Source organism: Mus caroli, unplaced genomic scaffold, assembly GCF_978045245.1.
Source record: "Mus caroli unplaced genomic scaffold, Mus_caroli_1 scaffold_7, whole genome shotgun sequence".
In the NCBI taxonomy this organism is placed as follows: domain Eukaryota; kingdom Metazoa; phylum Chordata; class Mammalia; order Rodentia; family Muridae; genus Mus; species Mus caroli.
This window is the reverse complement of record NW_028227262.1, coordinates 4,276,103-4,284,287: the sequence shown is the minus strand read 5'-3', so window position 1 is coordinate 4,284,287 and position 8,185 is coordinate 4,276,103. Positions and strand designations below refer to the sequence as shown.

The 8,185-nt window shown below is 43.5% G+C and overlaps 1 pseudogene; it reads right to left on the bottom strand.

Annotated features, from left to right (window-relative positions):
* Nucleotides 1–6,297: 6,297 nt before the first annotated feature.
* Nucleotides 6,298–7,342, bottom strand: LOC110296680 (L-lactate dehydrogenase A chain pseudogene; annotated as a pseudogene).
* Between the last annotated feature and the right edge of the window lie 843 nt (nt 7,343–8,185).

Here is an 8,185-nt window from a genome sequence, read left to right as displayed (position 1 = left end):
GCTTGTACAACCACTCTGGAAATCAGTCTGGCGGTTCCTCAGAAAATTGGACATAGTACTACCGGAGGATCCAGCAATACCTCTCCTGGGCATATATCCAGAAGATGTCCCAACCGGAAAAAAGGACACATGTTCCACTATGTTCATAGCAGCCCTATTTATAATAGCCAGAAGCTGGAAAGAACCCAGATGTCCCTCAACAGAGGAATGGATACAGAAATTATGGTACATTTACACAATGGAGTACTACTCAGCTATTAAAAAGAATGAATTTATGAAATTCCTAGCCAAATGGATGGACCTGGAGGGCATCATCTTGAGTGAAGTAACACAATCACAAAAGAACTCACACAATATGTATTCATTGATAAGTGGATATTAGCCCAAAACTTAGGATACCCAAGATATAAGATACAATTTGATAAACGCATGAAACTCAAGAAGAATGAAGACCAAAGTGTGGACACTGTGCACCTTCTTAGAATTGGGAACAAAACACCCAGGGAAGGAGTTACAGAGACAAAGTTCGTAGCTGTGATGAAAGGATGGACCATTTAGAGACTGCTGTATCCAGGGATCCGTCCCATAATCAGCTTCTAAATGCTGACACCATTGCATACACTAGCAAGATTTTGCTGAAAGGACCCAAATATAGCTGTCTCTTGTGAGACGATGCCGGGGCCTAGCAAACACAGGAGTGGACGTTAAGAGTATAAACCACAGCGCATGCGCAGTTGGCAGTCACTATGCTTGTGTGATTGCAACTTAGGAGCGGACCGAACACAAGCAGACAGTGTTAAGATGTTAGTGTTTTACTCATCGCGCGCATCCTTGTTAATACCTCACGAGAGGGAATGAAAATTAACACACAAAGAATAAAAATGGTTGAAGTAGCTTGGTGTAGTAGAAATCTCACTCTCTGGGTCTGAAGCGCTACGACTTGGTTTGATAACCTCATTTAGTCTTAATGTTTTTATTTGCAAAACAGGGATAATTATGGCTCCTTGTAGGGCTGTCCTGGAAATTAGATAGACCCAAAGTTCTCAGAAATGGGGACAACAAAAGGAATGCCACCCTTGAAGTACCATCCCTGGTGTAGTCCCAGGCGAACAAGGCCAATTAGCAGTGTCAGCAAGGGAGGGCAGTGGGGAGTTTTAAGAAAGGTATTGTCCTGGCAGAGGTGGAGTGTATGGGCTGAAGTGTAGACAGTGGTGAAAGATGGGAAAACAAAGACAGACAGCAGGAAACTTGAAACTTCCCCTCCCCCAGTGCTAAAGCCACACGCACCGATTATTAACATAACACCTCCATATTGTTTTAAATAGAAAGTCCAAGTAAGATATAATAATCGTAATGGCTAATCTCATAGTCAACTTTGAGATTCAGTATCCCACCCAGGGGACTTGGGCTATGTTTGTGAGGTGATCCCCCAGAGGTTTAAGTGAGGAGAGAAGATTCACTTTGAATGTGGGTGGTCCCATCGCACAGGCTGGGTTCAGGACGGAATAAGAAATAGACAGTAAGCTGAACACCAGCATTAATTATCCTTCTCTGCGTCCTGTCTTTGATCCAGTGTGACTCGCTGCCTGGTTCTCCCGCGGCCATGCGGACCCTGTCCTGAGGACTCTCTTCTTCTTAGGCTGTGAATCAAAACAAACACTCAGCCCCCCTTAGGTTGCCTTTGTCACAGCCGAGAGTGCAGCAACCTGCACAATCACAGAGATAGAAAGGACTTCTGTCCAGCTGTGAGGGAGGCCACTGGACACCTCAGCACCAAAGGACAGCCGTGACCATCCAGCTACAGAATGCATCGGCACCAGCCACGCTGTCATGCGTGTCTATAATGTTATTGGTGGTGGTGGGGATGTCCTTATTTTAAAAGGATATTTGTGAGATTTGTTTGAGAAGTTATGAAAAAGTAGACAAGTCCTGAGACACAGCCAGAAATCAATGCATCTTTCCGCTTATGTGTAAGATTTGGATGGCTCAAAAACTTAGAAATATATGCAAAGAACACAGGAGTTTGATTGAAAACATTTAAACAGGCGGCTATCCAGTTTTGTCAGCACCACTGGAGGACTATCCTGTCTTGTTTTTAGGTGTGATTTTGATGACTCTGTAGAGATTGAAATTACATCCATTTCTCTCACAGTGCACAAAAATAAATTCAAAATGGATCAGAAATCTCAATTTAAAGTCAGAAATCCTGAAATTGCTAAGAAAAAAAAAACATAGAGAATACACCTCAAAATACAGATCTGGATAAGAACTTTTTGAACAAGATTCTAACAAGGGAATAGCCCCAGGTATCAACAAATGCACTACTCAAAATAAATAAATAATAAATAAATAAATAAATAAATATTAAATGTTTCTACATAGCAAAAGAAACTCTCAGCAGAATCAACAATCAGCTTATAGGATGGGAAGGGAAATTCTTTGCAAGCTCTATTTCAGAAAGGACATTAATATAAGAATGTTTAAATAAAATGCAAAAATTAAATGTCCCTCCACCACCACCCTGCACATGCACACACACATACACACACATACACACGACACATAGACATACACAGAGACACACACACAGAGATAGGGAGAGGGAGATCTGACAGCCCCCACCCTACCCCCAAATGTATGGCCTATATATGTCAACAAGTGTTCAACATTCTTAACCATCACAGAAATAAAAATTAAAACGACTTTGAGATTCCGTCTCACCCCAGACAGAACGAATGGCTGCTGTTAGAAAGAGGTAAGAAAGGCCAGTGAGGAAGGAAATGGGGGAGGGCGCATGCCCATGCTCTGCGGGTGTGAGTGTAACTTAGTGCAGCCATTCTGGGATCCATACAGAGTTTTCTTAGAGAACAACAACAACAAAATCAGACCTAGGACTTCCCTATGGCTCAGTTCTATCTCACCTTGAAATAAAAGCCCAAGGACTCTCTATCGAACTACAGAGATACCTGCACAATTGTGATTACTGTTGGTCCATTTACAGCAGCCAGGGGATGGAAGCAGCCTAGACACCCATCAACAGATAAGGAAAGTGTGGTGCATGCTCAGAATGCAATTTCATTTCATTCCACTGCAAAGAAAGATGAGCTAATGGAACTTAAAAGAAAATAGATGAATCTGGAAAGTATCATACGAAACAAGGTGACTGAGACTCAGAAAAAAAAATCACATTTTCCTCATATGGGGGTCAAGCTCATGGTCTCTATGTTCCTGTGGAAACAGCAGTAGATCTACTACACAGCATGGTTTCAAGAGTGAAATTAAGGGAATAAGATAACTTAACTCAAGGTCTTTGATTAAGTGATCTTTTGTTCAACCGTGAGATCTCTGTTGGCTTGACCTGTATCCCTGGTCTGTATGAAGCTCTAGCAAACTAGAAAAACAATTTGAAAACTTCCCTAGGTGGGCCCCTCTCAAAGCCCCTCTCCTTACACAAAGGATTTATAGCCATTTCTTGGTGACAAAACACATTTAAACCCTTTGAAGACTATGAAAGTTTTCATGGTATTGACATAGACTGTGCCAGGAATTCTGTCTATATTTAGTAATTTTTGTACATTTACAATTTGGACGATTATAGTTTACAAATCAGTCTTTAATTACTAGTTAAAACATGTCGTAGTTAATGGATTTAGACTTGGAGTATAAGTTGAAATTTTACTGAGTTGGCACATGCACTGCAGCAGAGAGTGATCTCCAAGTTAATCGTGCATGCAAATTTATCATGTTTATGATTTATTTAATACCAATAAGGTTTGCTAGGTCAATGATAGTGTTGAAAAAGAGACCAATAATTTCACATTTTGAATGGAATTTAAATAATGTGGTCAAAGGAGTTCAATTATCTGTAAAGAGCCTGAACATTAGTTGAGGATTTAAACAAGATGGTTGTCATTTACTGAAATTCTGACAAATACTAGTTAGTTGAATTTCACACTTCATTACAGAGCTACCATTTACACTTATACTTCAATTAAAATTGGAACAATCTACTTTTACATTTTGTTTATTTGTTCGTCTGAGCCTTACTTTATAGTCACTGTATAACCCAGGCTGGTCATGAGCTCCTGGCAATCCTCCTGCCTCTGTCTCCCTAGTGTTGGTATTATAACAAGGTCTACCATTTATGGCAGAGTAATTAATCTCAGGCACATCAAAAATTCTCCTTCAAGGGCTGGAGAGATGACACAGCAGTTAAGAGCACTGGCTTCTCTCCCAGGGGTCCTGAGTTCAATACCCAGCAACCACATGGCAGCTCACAGCTGTCTATAACTCCAAGATTTGACACTCTCACACTCAGACTTACATGCAGGCAAAATGCCAATGCACATGAAATAAAAATAAATTAATTAATAAAAAATTTTTTCTCCTTCAAAGATCCCAGGAAATTTTACTTATAGCACATGATTAATTCAAAAATCACAATTCTGGAGTTTTACTGTTTTTGAATTTTGACTTAATTTTATTAATAATAATTATGCATGTTTATGGTATATAATATGATCTATGATCCTTTGTACACTGTGGCATTTTAACACTTCTTGTGACAGAATCTCATGATGTAGTCTCGGCTGGGCCACAAACTCTGCAGGATTGCAGGCACCACCACACCTGGCTGTTTTCATTCTCCTCCGCATTGCAGTACTGATGCTACCACCACACCTGGCTGTTTTCGTTCTCCTCTGCATTGCAGTACTGATGCTCGACGTTTTGAAGTCTCTGGGAGATTTCAAATAACTAAGCAGAGTTATCCCTAAATTTCCAACTCTCTCTCTTACTGAATTTTAAATTTGGGGCCTAAGGCAAAAGCTGTGGCGCTTATGAGCCTATTGATTTAATAACGTTACCAGTGAAAACACAAACCACAGGAAGGTTTGGAGAAGAAAATATGAGGTTGCCATGTCTCGAGTGCTGATACAGATGCAAGCTTCACGGAAGGAAGGAAGGAAGGGCTGCTGAGAGACCCACCACAGCGCAGGACATATGGACAGCTGATGGCTTCTGGGGTAGGAGAGTTTTCCATGTGGTCATGGCCCCTGGTAGGTTGACTGTGCTCCAATGGCTGACTCACACCCATAAATAGGATTTGCTAGCGGAGTTGAAACCCAAACAAATAAAATCCCCCAAACAACAAATAAACAACAACAACCCCCAAAACAAAAAGAAAACATGGATTTGGGAAGGGGTGGGGGAGGTCAGGGTAGATCTGGGAGGAGTAGAAAGTGGATACAGCCAAACTACAGGGCATGAAACTCTCAAAGATTAATGCAAATATATTGATATCAAAAAATAAAGACATGCTTCAGATTCCTGAGTATTCAAAAGGAATCTGCTCATTGGAAATTTTCATGTTTCTAGGGGAGAAGGATTGATCCTGGAGTGTAGTCACAACAGTAAGGATGTGGACATCAGGCCTGGGAGCCAGCCAGTAAGCATGTTCCTCCATGGCCTCTGCCTCAGTTCCTGCCTCCATGTTCCTGTCTCGTGTTTCCTCCCTGACAGACTATAAGCTGTAGGATGAAAATAACCCTTTCCTTCCCACACTGTTTTTGGTCTTGGCATTTATCATGGCAGCAGATGGCACACCAGGACACTGGTTAATGGAGACACCTGTTTGGTGGGGCACGACATAGTCGGGGCGGGTGGAAAAGACCAGAGAATGAGCAGCTCTGCCCTAAGTTATGCTCTGGTCCGTGTTAACTGGAGTGGCATGTGGCCATTTAATCCTTCCCAGTTTTCACATACCAGGTCCCAGGTCTCTCTCTCTCTCTCTCTCTCTCTCTCTCTCTCTCTCTCTCTCTCTCTCTCTCTCTCTCTCTCCCTCTCCTCTTTTTCACTGTTCAAGGTTTATTTGGTGTTTTCATCGGCATGACACTTGAGTGATTGGTTCCATCATCCATATGCAGGTCTTACATTTCACATAATATTGCAATGCACACTACTGACACATATAACAATAAAATATCCTGTAGAACATTTATGCAAAGATATGCATAATGGACATACACACTGGAGCCAGGTTATGACTAACTGGGAATTCACTGGCCTAGGCATGTTTGGTGAGGGTACACAGGGCAGCAATGCAGCAGGCTCACAGGGTAATCGAAGCCTGCACAGTTGGCAGTGTGTCTCAGAGACAGCGGGACTGTCACACTAACCAGGTTATCACTACACAAGTACCACTTGGCAGCAGGGCAGAGCTGTGGGCACTGAGATGTTTCTTCACACCACCTCAACACCATTGTACTAACCACAGCTCAGACGAGAAGGGTGTGGTCTGCCTAGAATCCCTGCTGCAGCCTGGACAGTGAAGTGCTAGGACACTGGGAAGACTTTAGAACTGCAGCTCCTTCTGGATTCCCCAAAGGGTGTCTGCACTCTTCTTCAGATGGGCCTCTTCCTCGGGAGTCAGTGTCACCTTCACAACACCTGAGATTCCATTTTGTGCCAGGATACATGAGACACTGAGGAAGACACCATCATTGATTCCATAGAGACCCTTAATCATGGTGGACATGGGATGCACTTGCCTAAACTTCTTCATTATGCTCTCGGCCAAGTCTGCCACAGAGAGGCCAATGGCCCAGGATGTGTAACCTTTCAACTTGATCACCGTGTACGCACTGTCCACCACCTGCCTGTGAACCTCCTTCCACTGCTCCTCGTCTGCATCAGTGCCCAGTTCTGGGTTCAGAGACTTCAGGGAGACGCCGGCAACATTCACACCACTTCACACAGGCACACTAGCGTCGCCATGTTCTCCCAGGACCTAGCCGTGACAGCTCAGCGAGTGAAGCCCCAGCCTTTCTCCCATCAGGTAACGGAACCCTGCTGAATCCAGATGGCAACCACTCCCAATAACTCAGCTTTTGGGAAAGCCATTGATTTCCCAAGCCACGTAGGCCAAATATCCACTGGATTTGAGACAATAAGGAGCTTGCAGTATGGGCTGTACTTCTCAATGTTGCCAATGATAAACTTGAAGATGTTCACGTTTCGCTGGACCAGACTGAGTCGGCTCTCTCCCTCTTGCTGACAGGCCCCGCTGTGATGATGACCGGCTTGGAGTTTGCAGTTACACAATATTCTTTGCTGGAGACAATTTTTGGTGTTTTAAGGAAGAGGCTGCCATGCTGAAGATTCATCATCTTTCCCTTTAGCTTGTCTTCCATGATGTCAACAAGGGCAAGCTTATCCGCTTCGTTAAGACACTGATGATACAAACCATGCCAACAGCACCAACCCCAACAACTGTAATCTTGTTCTGGGGAGCCTGTTCTTCCTTAAGAAGATTCATAATCAGCTGGTCCTTGAGTGTTGCCATCTTGGACTTTGAATCTTTTGAGACTGCTAGTGCACGCTGGGGCGGGGGGCGACAGGGGAGCTGCAGCAGCATGGCCTGGGCTGGGCAACGGTGGCTCCAGCACACGGGGCCTGTCTCTTGAGGCCTTTCCCTCACCGCAATTGCAATAGATGTGGTTCTCATAGGAGGGTTTCAAATTCACTTTTCTTTAGCCCCTTAACATCAGTCAATAAATATCTACCAAGCATCTACTATGTTCTGAATAACCCGTGCGAGTCAAGCATGCAAAAGTCCACACCCCACGGGAGTCTGCTTTCTAGCAAGAGTGAGAAATAAAAATGAAGGAAATAGTGTGTTTCATCCAGTCAAGGCACACAACTCCTGTGATGGTTTGGATATGCTCAGCCCAGGGAGAGGCACTATTAGAAGGTGTGACCTTGTTGGAGTAGGCGTGGCCTTGTTGGCGTGGGCGTGGCCTTGTTGGAGTGGGTGTGACACTGTAGGTGTGGGCATTAAGACCCTCTTCCTAGCTGCCTGGAAGCCAGTATTCTGCTAGTAGCCTTCAGATAAAGATGTAGAACCCTCAGCTTCTCCTGTACCATGCCTGCCTGGATGCTGCCATGCTCCCACCTTGATGATAATGGACTGAACCTCTGACCCTGTAAGCCAGCCCCAATTAAATGTCATCCTTATGAGAGTTGCCTTGTTCATGGTATCTGTTCACAGCAGTAAAATCTAAGACACCACCATTTTACATTGTGATTGGCAGCACATGTTCCTACTACCAAAACAATCTTACCCCTTGTAATCAAAGGCCTATCACATGCAATGGGATATGATTAATTTAAAGAGTGCAGAATTGAA